General features: G+C 39.4%; 1 protein-coding gene and 1 pseudogene across 2 annotated transcripts in view; both read right to left on the reverse strand.

Annotated features, from left to right (window-relative positions):
• Positions 1-5,380: 5,380 nt before the first annotated feature.
• LOC146475165 (uncharacterized) overlaps positions 5,381-12,955 on the reverse strand; it is a 143,059-nt pseudogene continuing 135,484 nt past the window's right edge. The window contains exons 8-10 of the transcript XR_014865989.1: positions 11,579-11,695; positions 8,682-11,218; positions 5,381-6,113 (exon numbers count right to left, since the gene is read on the reverse strand). The product of XR_014865989.1 is annotated as an uncharacterized LOC146475165 (transcript). The remainder of the gene's footprint in view (positions 6,114-8,681; positions 11,219-11,578; positions 11,696-12,955) is intronic.
• LOC146475164 (tetratricopeptide repeat protein 28-like) overlaps positions 5,381-12,955 on the reverse strand; it is a 128,236-nt gene continuing 120,661 nt past the window's right edge. Inside the window, exon 2 of the mRNA XM_085116109.1 lies at positions 5,381-6,113. The gene's annotated coding sequence lies outside the window, so the exon portion shown is untranslated. The remainder of the gene's footprint in view (positions 6,114-12,955) is intronic.

Consider the following 12,955-nt stretch of genomic DNA (forward strand, 5'->3'; position numbering starts at 1 on the left):
AATTAGCGAAAAACGTGCGTACGCCACGAAAACACTTGCTAGTCAGGCTACCTTTAGCGCTGTTCTGTCTTCACGTGAATTTTTTGGAACTCATTTTCGTTGATGGCCCTCAGTAAGACGTAAACTCCAACGTTTTCTCTCACATTACCGATGATAATATACAAAGCTATAATAATTCTAATTTATAAGTGTTTGTCTTCAGTAAAAAAATTCACGGTCACTTTACTTCAAGGACTGTAATTCGTGGCGTCAATGCGCTGCGGCGGTTTCTTTTAAGGAGGCTCGAAAGGGTTTCTAGCAGCGTGCGCACGCTAACCCACCCGTGATATAACTAAGATGTACGATGTCTATCAAAAGCCGCGCGCGCAGAACAGAACACCGGGAGTGGAAATGCAGCGTAAAATCGCTCGAACCGGAAATTAAAGCTGCACTAAACATTTGTTTTCATCTCGAAATTTTACGCAGTGATCTATCTTGATTTTTTGCATGCATGCCACATTTAGTATGCCGCTTCAGATAGAAACGTTTTGGAGAAATTTATCTGGTAGAAATTTTGTAGGTGAAAAAAGGTTCTTTTTTTCTTAAATAACACAAGATCTACTATATAACTTTTTGTCATATTTCCAAAGAAGTTAAAGAATTTACGATGATTTTCAATAAAGCAATATAAACGGTAGGTCACCGAGTTAGTTTTTGAGGCATTTCAAAGACTGAAAATTAGAGGTCCTTTTCGTAGAGCTGACCCGTTGCCATGGTAACGTCAATGACGTCAGCACTTCCTTTAAAGTATTGCCCAACAACTGAGTTACAAAGCTGTTTATAGTTTGTCCACATGATTAGATTAATTTTTTTGTAATCATTTCAAAAACACTACAACAATAAAAAACACTTAGACAGTTACAAGGTGTTTATATACCTACCCGCAAATAGCTGAAGCTAGTCGAGGCGGGTAGGTATGTTTATACTAAAGTAAATACAAATGCATTTGGTGTTTACAACTGAATTGACTAAAATAAAAGTTAAATAAGTAGTAAACAAACAAGTGACGCAAAAAAAAGATTCGCTAGCTGATAGAAATTAAAGGATTGTTATTAGATGGATTGTTGCCCGTTACAAAGCTGTTAAAACCATTCTTGGTTAAGAAAACCCACGTTATTAAAAAAATGCTCAGATTGAAAAATTTTAACGAGTAAACACGCCTTTCTGTTGGCCATGGAAGCAAACTACAGCTACTGCCAAAGTGTGCAGAGGTGCTTTTTTACTTTCTCTTTACGGACTTTCTATCCACCAACTTAACCACCTAAAGCCGACGACGCCAGGTGTGCCGGTGCAGCGATTGCGATTTTCATCGGTCGCCGCGAATCGGCGTATAAAATCGCCGATATCTGGCATGTCAAATATTGGCGATTAAATTCGCCGGCATTCGCCAAGTGTGCGAAGTGTGCTTGTTCACGCGATTTTCTACGCTCACTGCTGTGAATCGCCATCAATGTCAAGTAATCAGGTTAGGGGATTTTATCACATGACTTTTCAAAACGTTCCTCGATGGAGCCCGGGAACAAGGTTTAAGTGCCAGATCGTTGCGATCGACGAAAAAAAAAAAATCGCCAGGTGTGTCCGCATTAATTGGTGGCGAAAATCGCTTGCGATTTTCGCTGGCGATCAAATTCGCCGCGATCGGCGTATAAAATTGCTAGGCGTGTAGCCTGCTTAAGCTTCCAATTATTTCACTCACCTAAAATCAACGCTACTACATCGAGACAATAGACCTGCTCCTTTTTATTTTCAATGGACCCTTGTAACCTGCAGCTGCATTGTTTTTAGGGTGGGAACACTGTTCTTTTGTTCTTTCTTTTGTCCTCTCGACCAACCATGTAAGAGGTTGCAAATGATACAGGAGAAAAATGGGTGAGATGGATGAATACGTTTTTTTTTTTTTTTTTTTGCCAAAGTTGGTACAGAATCTAAAGTTCTTTTATTAGAGCCGTTTTCAAATAAGTTTTGAAAGTAATTTCGCTTTCCCTTTGGTTTTGCTTTGTTCGCCACTTTCTCAGCCAATGAGAAGCAAATATCAAACCCAACCATAACACGCACGTATGCGTTTTTCCGCGCTTGGGTCCGGTTAGATGAAATTGGTTCGAATTCTGAGTAGCTCATAGTTGTTTGCACGTGTTGCGGTTGGACTGAGTAATTCCTTTGGTTATGGTTATACGACCTCTAGCTGAAAACCGCTATATCTGCCTTTTCACGGTACTTTCGACAGTTTTACTTGCTTCAGTCCGGGAGGTTACCCCATTGTTGGCTTATACGAAATGCAAAGCCGCACGCTACCGAACTGCAAAGTTGGGTTGTTTTTTCAATGCTGCGAAAACGAACGACGTTAAATCAAAAGGTTCCAAGTAAAAACAAGACCTTTATTGAATGGTTTGCTTGACGCTAACAAATTAAATACTCAGAAAGTGGAAATAATTGTGGGTCGGTGGTCGACTCGTTTTAGTGAGTTTATGGGATTTGGGAACTGCAGATAAACTTACATCAAGAGAGGATGAAGGTCCAAGAGAGGATGAAGCATCCTCTCTTGACTTACATATATTATTCTCAGAATACAGTTTTATTAAAAAGACACGAGTGTTTTACAAGAAACTACACCTCTCGAAAATTTATGCGAAACTACATCCGGGACCCGAGTGGCGTATTTTCAATATCCTCATGACTTTTGGGGATATTGATGACGTCATTTCCCGCTTTTTCACCGTTGTTTCTGCAAATAGTAAGTAAAACACTCGTTTGTATGTATATATATCGTAAAAAGAAAATTACACGGTGACTTGAAGACATAACTTTATTTTCCCGTGCTTAAAACAATATTTTGCTCACTCGCTGCGCTCGTTCGTAATATTGTTTTTACCACTCGAAAACAAAACTCATATCTTCGCGCTGCCATGTAATATCCTCTATTGACCAACACCTCGCAGTGTTTTTGCGAACTGTCAGGCAGTTGTGGTTTTCCGTCGTTTTGGTCTTTTTCGAGTTAAGTTTATTCAAAAAGGAGACCAGCTGGTTTGCCGACATTACAGATGAGGAACTGATCGAATTCGTAGAAGAACAAGAAAATCCGAATACAAAGAGAAAACTGCATGCGACATCGAGTTATTCAAGAGTTTCGTTCAGACGTCAAATCCGGGGTTGCTTGGTTCAACACCTCTTCGTGAGCTTTCACCCCAAGTTTTGAACTGGAACAGACCAACTTACTCAAATGGAAAAGCCCCCTCAGAGAGCATCAAAATTTTGCCCTGATCTAGTATGCTTTCCCAGAAGTTACCCAGCCACTCCCATCCCGACTGCATTCACCAAAGAGAATTATTCCTATTTACAAAATTATATTTCAAAATCATCAAAATTGATTTTCTAGAAATGGCAACTACGTATTGCTTGACGTGAGGGGTGATACAACATAGCCGTTAAAAAGCTCATTTTAAATCTTCTTTGCTAGACTGGGGCAGGGGAAAGTTGTTGTTGTATAACGACTGTTGTCTAATAAAGAAAAATTAAGTGTTTAAAGTTTAAATCCACTATCCAAATTTGAGTCCATTCCATTCCATATTTATGGTGGGGCCATCGGGGATCGGTCCAATGTGGGGATCATTTGTGTCCGGGGATCAGTTGCGGGCCGCGATCACTTGCGGCTCGGTACAGAACATTGTTTGCTAAGATAGGTTGTCCAGCGTACGTCTGGCCATTTACAAAGTTAAGTTTTTTACGAAATTGTTTGATTGGGATAAACTTTACGACGCACTAAAATGCTTTAATTTTGCTTACTGTACCAAAAGTAACTAGATATTTCTAGAAAGAGGTTATTGTTGTTCATCGTGGTAGATACAATAACAGTCAGTGTATTATCGTTTGTCTCACGACGTAGTCACTTTGCTGAGGGAGCAACTTCTCGCCAGAACAGTGAAGATCGAAATGTACCAATCACAGCCGACCATCGCGATAAATAAGCGCGTAACCAGTCGACCTCATCGCCTGATGAAAACTAGCAGTAAGCAGTCGAAACGTCGCGATTTTCATTTCAAAGTGACTACAACGTGAGACAAACGATAATATACTGATTGTTATTGATATTTCTAGCTATAAGAAAAACCTGAAATAAGTGGTGAAATGTTTAAGAGAAGTGTGCAAGATACTGCTTAAGCGAACAAGGTTATTTACTTTTGATTTCGGCTTTCGATTCTTGGTTCTCATTGAAATTTCTCATAACGAATGAGTTAACCGCACATGAATAAAATATTCCGATAATATTTGTAAAACCTGAGTGTCTTTAATTGCTGGTCTTTGCAGACCTTGCTGCCAATAAATGCGGAAAAAGGGTTTTTTTTGGTTAAGTAGATAAGATAATATCAGTAAAATGCGAGATCCCAAAGAAGTAACCCAAGTGTTTATTTGTGGAAACGCGCTTTATTAAAGATGTTTGACCACCCGTCATTTTATAATCAAAGTTGATTAAAACCTCTTTTGTAGCATTTACCTGTGATTTGAAAATCTTTAGGGGAATTATTGGAATGACAAAAATACTTATTTGGGAACTTCCAAAAGTGTTTTAATTCGAGTTTTTACCGTGCTCAGAAAAGTTTGTCATAAGGGAATGAGGATACTGTCACAGCAAAATCATCATTATCGCTTTGACAGTTTAGAACTCTGCTCTTCCTTGAAATCTTGCTTTCTTTTAACTCATAGCGAAATTTACTCAAAATAAACCCTTACACCAGCAACAACTTAACGCATCCCACCGAAAAGTGAGGGAGGCTTACTTTAGAGACAAGAGTAGACCTTTTTCACAAAAAATGGTTTCAATCGACGCAACGAACATTAATCCACTGTATACAGGTATTTCTAATAACGTTGTCGGAGCTTAAACGAAAGGGCCGAAAAATAGTATGGGTAACTGTAAATCTTCTAATTTAGTTGTGATTTCGAGTTTTTTACTACCATAGGTTGAGACAAATACCATATAAATTTGCCACCGAGATTTATTTTCCGTAGGGATGAGCCGTACCTGAGTTTGCTTAAGTTATTCATAAATGACTAATTTCAACTTGTGGTCTCGTCACGTTCGCTTTCCGACAACGTTAATCAAAATAGGTGGGTATGAACACAATCTGCGTAATAAACTCTTGTAAACATTTGATGAAAACGGAGCATATATATACTCTAGTTAATGATTATATTCTTATGTTTACGTTCAAATTGAAATTCTTAGAGCCGTTATTTTCTCTGGTACTAGTTGACATAATTTGTCTCATTAAAATTGACTTCAGCTTAGTGTCAGCCCTGCTAATCGGTTTGGCCTATAAAAGATTTCTACTTTTTGGTGGCCAAGTTTTTTTTCATTTTTCTTAACTTTTACTTACAAAAGGGCTGAAAACTATAACAAAAACCAGCTATTTCTAAGTTATAGAAATGTTTAATTTTCTTAAGAGTATATAAATGCCAAAACATCTGTACAATCATTATGAAGAGGAAATTGCACCACAAAGGGACTGGCATTTAAAATGCAACTTAAGAAATAGTAACATGTGATATGTTTATGTTACGTTTTCGATGTCAGTAAAAAACTTGATTGACAAAAAAGATCAAATATGACGAGGCCCATTCGTCATGTTTGAGCTTCATATAAACCTCAGTACAATCATTACAACAAAAGAATTTCTTCCATCTAGGAATGGCATTTAGAGAGCAAATTTGAACATTTTCACCCTGTGAAATCAAGAGAAGGTTACCTGATTGATAAGTTAGAGCTAGAATGGCCAGGCCCTTTTATACTGAAATGACGTGTCAATATTAGTGGCGTAACCCATGTTTTACTGAAAATAAACTTCAATTCAGGTAAGTTACGCGTTCAATAGTTTAAAAATGAGATTTGGTTTTCTTTTTGAGAATTTAAAATTTTGATTTTATATGCTCTGGCAGGCTAACAATAAAAAAAGGAACAAAAACGTTCGATAATATAACTGGCTTGCTTAAATGGAAACACTATCTGCCAAGTTATTCAGAAATATGGTGTTTACTTGTCGTCGACTGGTCATCACTGGGTCAATCCAATCCTGGACGCTCTGCAAAAAGAAAAAACAATGGAAAACCCGTGAGGTAATATATTAAGAAAGAAATTGTAAACTAGTGCTAACCACTTCACTCTCGTCTCCAGAGCCGCCTGGTTCTCTTAGCCGCCGGAGGCTGGGCACGAGGACCTCTCCGCCCTAATTTATGAGATGTGTTGTTACATTTCACTTTTGGTTGAATTCAGCTGTATAGTCAACTTGCTACTTCCTTTAATAGCAATTCTGGCTGAGGCAAAAGTCAAGAAAAAGATTTGCTGAGAAACGGATACCAGTTTGAACATATTGGACAAATGAGGCGTCAAAATGATTTTTTTAATATATCCTGGAAATGATTTTACGAATGCATTGAAGAGTCTGTCTTATAATTTGGACGCTTTCTTTCCATTATTGGTCAAGCGCTTGGTAGTTAAGAGGTTCCCAAAACCAATGCTGTGACCTCGGTGAAATCCTCGCACTCCGAAGAGCTCATTGTCGACCCTAATTCGCATTAGGGATAATAAAAAGTTAAGAATTTGGAATCGAATAAGCAACAACAGTTTCCTCACCTCCTTAGTCATTTTAACGAGAGATATTTTACACACATACAAGGGACACAGACGAGGCCACAACAGTATAAATTTAAAGGAGAGAAAAAAGAACGAAAAGAGCTTCTCTATAGTCAATGTTTGCACAGTAATTCCGGAAGAAAAATCATAAAATTTTGGACAATTTTACTGTTTGCCATTTCTTTATTACAGCATTACAAAGCGACCTTTTGGTCGAATGGTCTTGGCAATAGACTTCCGTCCATAATTCATAACGGAAGCTAATCGTTTTTAATGCTGCTAAGCCTGGAATCCTCGAAGAAAGAACCATGCTTAAGTACTCATATCAACAGACAGTTGACTCATTAAGCAATGGTACGATTCTGTCACGAAAAAAACGTTATACATTTTGAAACTTTATTCCGATCGAAAACGTGTTACATCAACCTGACCATAACAATTATACCGTGCTATCCATGGCAAAAACCGAAGTTAAGGCGACGGCATCATTCTGGAATGCACAAGCACGCAAACGTCTAAATGACCATTTTATATTTCGCCGTTTCTCTTCCATCCTGCACGACATTTTCTAAGTAGCCTGCTCTTTAGAATCCATATGATTTTAATTTTAGTACAAACTGCTGCATCGAATTATCTACATAAATCAGAGTCTCTCTAGAATGGGTTTGGTGCCGTAACCTTTTGTGCTCGATCCTTTTGTGAGAAATTAGAAGAGTCCCTCAAGCATTTAACATTTATTCGAGTACATCTTTGGTGATAGAGTGGTTAAATGAGCATAGTCTTGGTGTCAATCATCTGAGTGCATTAGACATAACATTTGGACTTATAAAGTAAAGAAAATTTAATACTAAATCGTATAATTATTCTAGTTAAACGTGTATCAAAGCCGCTCCTTAAATTTCAAAACTTCATTAGTAGATCATACATATGTAAGCCCATTGACCTATCAAATGGTCCATAAAACATCACGTGCAGTAGTTTTATGTCCGATAAAAACCTCCTCCTTGTTAGTATGAGGTGTTTAATGTTTTTCTTCGTATGCTAATTTCCAACGTTCACAAAAGCATCATTGTTGTGGACTCTTTTGACACAAGCTTTTCCAGGAATGTTTTTGAAGCCGTTCAAAAAACTCGCAGCACGTGTTTTGTCTGGTCTAAAACCAGTCGGTGCGCCTCGTGGTATGAAATCCCTATAAAAAAAACTGCTGCTCGTGTTTTAAACATTACTTAAAACCCACTTTAACGCTGCTGAAGGCAAAAATCCGTTCAGCTTATCAAATAGAAAGTTTCATAGCGGAAAAAAATAACGACTTAGAAGTCCACAAGAAAAATGGCAAAAGCTGCTTTCTTTTACTGACAACATTTAAACACCAATATTCCATTACTTAGGCCCGGTTCATACGTCGAACTTTACATGAGCCGAACCACAGGTCACCAAAGCGTGTGTGGCACAGATTACCATGCAAGCGTGATTTAAGAGTTTGTATGGAGTTAAAATTAAATCGAAATTTAGACAACAATATTCCCACAAAACCCACAAAAAATATAATAAAGTCCGAAAAAGCTTACCCAGTGTGTTTTGCTGTGTTTTCAATGCTTCTCAGTGCTTCTAAACGCTGTTTAGAGCGGTTTATCTCTCAGCAGCTAGTCCACGTGCATCACACCCGAAATGTGTTCTATTATAGTAAAATAAATGCTCAAAAAAATGAATTAAATTGATTTGGTTATCAATGTGCCCATTTTGGTTGACTGACAAAACATTGAAACCCCTTTCAAGATTAAAGTGCATTTTGATACGGAAATGTGCGGATAAAAACCACCGCAAATTCCCGTTTACAGAATTCTGTGTACTGTTTTAAGTTTGGGCTAAGTCATCTCAAGATGTCGTGGTTGCCGATAAGTTAGAAAAGTTAAGCCAAAAAAGTTTTGTAAATGGCCGTAACACCACAAACTATTATCGTTCCTTGTAAATTTGCTTCCACATAATTAGCTAAATTTTGTAAACAAAATCTACTTACCTTTTTTTATTTCTTGCCATCAAATTCAAGCGTGACGTCATCACCAATCAGTAAAAATGGAGCCCAGTGTCTCATGGCGGAGAACTTCTCTGAGTCTCGCAGAGATTTTATAGCCTGGTGAAGGGCTAGACTGGTGCTTTTTCCTTCTCCCAGCTTTTGATAGAAACTCTTCATGAACTCCAGGGTAGCGTCGTCATCAATTGCCCAGAGAGCAACTAAAACAGAACGAGCTCCAGCACACAAGAAGGCCCTTGCCAAACCCACCACACCTTCAGACTTTAAGACTTCCCCACGACCACTATGACAGCAACTTAACACAACAAGGCTAGCTCGGAGGTGAACCGCTTGTACATCTGAAATGTTCATCATAAACTCCTTTTCCTCAGGGAATTCGGATGTCCAACCGGGGTTTGGAGCCAAGGCAATTTCGCCAGTTTCCTCTCGCCCATGGGCAGCAATGTGGACCAAACCAACTGAGGTAATCCGATTCAACACTTCCGCTTTGGTCGCTTCTTTTCCGGTAAGTGGTTGAGTCTTGAGGATTTTTCCTATCATTTCCACTTCCTTTTTGGCGAAAGGTAATGGTGGTAAAGGTTTTGCAAGTTCTTTGACACATTGATCTCCCACCAACAACACTCCAGACTTACTGTGGAAGTCCTTGGGTGAACTTGTAATTAGCCTTAAGCTCGTGAGCGAGGGAACAGTGCGAATCCTAATATCTTCACTAAGCGCGGCCCACGGAGCCAAGCACAACGAACCATCCGGCACAATGACCAACTCATCACCATGAAGAACCTCTGCAATGGGGCTGATAATTACATCATACAATGGCTGTAAGGCGTTGTTGGTGCAGTATACTGATTCGCCTGTTGCATTGTTTTCTTCTCTGGTAGATGGGGGGTCACTAGTGAGCTCATCTATTGTACGATTTTCACATCTAACACCAACACCAGCTCCAACCTTTTCAAAAGCTGTCTCCAGTAAAATATGGACGGGGTTGTCAAGTGCAAGCTGACCCTCTATTTCCCCTTGTCTAAATACCACTTCATTTCCCTTTCCCAGGACCCAGATATTAATTCTGTTTTCCTCCGTTGCTAGAAAAACTGTTTGTGTGGATGACACTCGGGAGATGTAAGATATTGTCTCCTTAGCATCACATGATGGTGGCGATAATACTGTAAAGCCATATTGTATCATTAACATATCAATCAGAGCCTGTGCTCGTCCTTGCTCAGCAGCACATAAAGCCTCGTCATTCTTTCCCATTTTTAATAGACATTTCCAAAGACCAGTGTAAGCCTTCTGATAGAGTTCGCGAAAGCTTCTTTTCAATGAATCTTCAGAGTGAAGAAGAGCCCTTATGGTATCAAGAAGTGTCACGCTTTACCTGTAGCTATCTACAGCCTCACTAAACAAAGCCAAAGATTGAAACACGCTACCTAAGGAATAATGTGAAGTTCCTTCAGAAAATTTGCTGCCCACGTCCTTGGAAATCTGCAAACCTTTTTGATAGCACTCTATGGCCCCTTGGAAGAAACCAAGTGTTTGATAAGCATGTCCAAGATTGCGATAGATACTTCCTTCCTCTGCACGGTCCCCCAGGTCCTTAGCAATCTGTAAACCTTTCTGATGGCACTCTATCGCTTGTAGGAAGTCATCAACGGAATTATAAGCATTACCGAGATTGCTATAGGCACGTCCTTCTCCTGCACGGTCACCCAGGTCTTTGGCAATCTGCAAACATTTCTGGTGATACTGTATGGCTTGTTGGAAGTCACCAAGTAATTGATAAGCATTGCCGAGATTGCCATAGCCACGTCCTTCTCCCGCACGGTCACCAAGGTTTTTGGCAATCTGAAAATATTTCTGATGGTACTGTATGGCTTGCTGGTAGTCACCAAGTGATTGATAGGCATTGCCAAGATTATTATAGGATCTTCCTTCTCCTGCACGGTCACCCAGGTCTTTAGCAATCTGTAAACTTGTCTGATGGTACATTATAGCTTGTTGGAAGTCATCAAGTGATTGATAAGCAATGCCGAGATTGTCATAAGCACGTCCTTCTCCTGCACGATCTCCCACGTCTTTGGCAATCTTCAAATGTTTCTGATGGTACTGTATGGCTTGATGGAAGTCACTAAGTGATCGATAAGCATTGCCAAGATTGCCATGGGCACGTCCTTCTCCTGCACGGTCACCCAGGTCTTTAGCAATCTGTAAATCTTTCTGATGGTACGTTATAGCTTGTTGGTAGTCACCAAGTGATTGATAAGAAATGCCGAGATTGCCATAGCCACGTCCTTCTCCTGCACAGTCTCCCACGTCCTTAGCAATCTTTAAATGTCTCTGATGGTACTGTAGGGCTTGCTGGAAGTCACCAACGGAATTATAGGCATTGCCGAGATTGGCATAGCCACGTCCTTCTCCTGCACGGTCAGCCAGGTCTTTGGCAATCTGTAAAGCGTTCTGATGATACTGTATGGCTTGTTGGAAGTCACCGAGTGATCGATGAGCATTGCCGAGATTGCTATAAGCACCTTCTTCTCCTTCACGTTCACCCAGGTCTTTGGCAATCTGCAAACATTTCTGATGGTACTGTATGGCTTGTTGGAAGTCACCAAGTGATTTATAAGCATTGCCGAGATTGCCATAGGCACTTCCTTATCCTGCACGGTCACTCAGGTCTTTGGCAATCTGTAAATATTTCTGATGGTACTCCATGGCTTGTTGGAAGTCACCAAGTGAATGATAAGCACTGCCGAGATTGCCATAGGCCCGTCCTTCTTCTATACGGTCACGCAGGTCCTTTGCAATCTGTAAATGTTTCTGGTAGTATTGTATGGCTTTTTGAAAGTCATTAAGTGATTGATATGCATTGCCGAGATTGCGATAGGCACTTCCCTCATCTGTTCGGTGGCCCAATTCCTGGGCAAGGTGAAGAGCATTCTTGAGTAACTCTATGGTTCCTTGTTGTTTGGCCATTGGTACGAATTGGGTCCGGTGCTGTGTTATTCCTTTTTCATTTACAAAGGAAATGTTTAAAGCGTTAACAACTATGTGAAAATAAGTGATGAAGGAACGAACCAATTATTGGAGGATGGGGATTAAAGAAGCAAATCCTTCAAATTAAAAGGGAAAATGTAAAAAAAAGATTTGTTGAAGCAAAGAACTGTAAATATTTAGAGTAACCTTTTTAGAATCTCGACGTTGCGACGTCATGAGGATGCGATTACTAAGAGAAGAATAATCATTCCAATGTTACGAGACTTTTTAAAGTCGAACAAATTAAGATAACGTTACGTTTTTTTCACGTTAAAAGGTGCTCTTGTAACATTTGAATAATAATTATCCTTTTCTTGATAATGACGTCATGACGACGTCGAGATTTAGTAAGTTTATCCTTTATATTGAAAGTTTAAATGTAAGGGAAGGCAGAATTGGATATCTGAGGGAATTCACAGGTGTGGGCATCGCGTTTAACGCCTAACGTGTTACCTTATGTGTTATTTTTTTAAACGAAATCATTTTAAGAAATGACAGTTTCATCGAAAGATGTCTGTTATTTTAGATGCAGTTTATTGTAATTCTCAATGACGTAGGTAAGGTAAGAGAAAAAAACGGAAAGAAATGGGGCGAGCAACAACAACAAGAAAATTATATCACAACAGGATAAGTGTTCTTAAATGTAGAAGACTGACGTGCCTATGATAACCAAGTGCGACTTTCAATGGGATGATAAAGGTCTTTTGAGTTTTACTTTAGTATGAAGGTCTCATGCAAAGAGATGTTTAGCCAGACTTCCCAATCGATTTATCAGCTCACAGATCCGTTTTTAAATAGCCTTAACCAAAGTTGGCTGGTCATAAAAGTTAACTAGACTTTGCTGAGTGTTATGACAGCAACGACGTGGTATTGGAGAAAATACAAGTTCCAGTCGAATGATTTCTAGGAGGGGGCGGGGATGGGGGGGGGGGGGGAGGGAGGAGTCATTAATTTGGTGGTGTGTACGCAACAGAGCAGGGCTGCTAATAATACTATAAAGGTATATCTGTGTATTTACCAAGTAGGAGATAATTTCCTATGTTCTCTAAGAAATGATGTACACATAAGGTTTAGAAAATGAGCTGGTACAAGAAGAGCATTCAGCTGCTCAAGGACTCCAAGTGCGCCATTATAGGAAAACCATCTTCTATTCGGTTCAGGGTCAACCACTAAAACTTTATTCGTTTGAGTTGCCACGCCCGGAAACAAAATTTACAAAGCTTACGTTCGAG

This window comes from Pavona decussata, unplaced genomic scaffold, assembly GCF_977016875.1.
Source record: "Pavona decussata unplaced genomic scaffold, jaPavDecu1.1 SCAFFOLD_85, whole genome shotgun sequence".
NCBI classification, from domain to species: domain Eukaryota; kingdom Metazoa; phylum Cnidaria; class Anthozoa; order Scleractinia; family Agariciidae; genus Pavona; species Pavona decussata.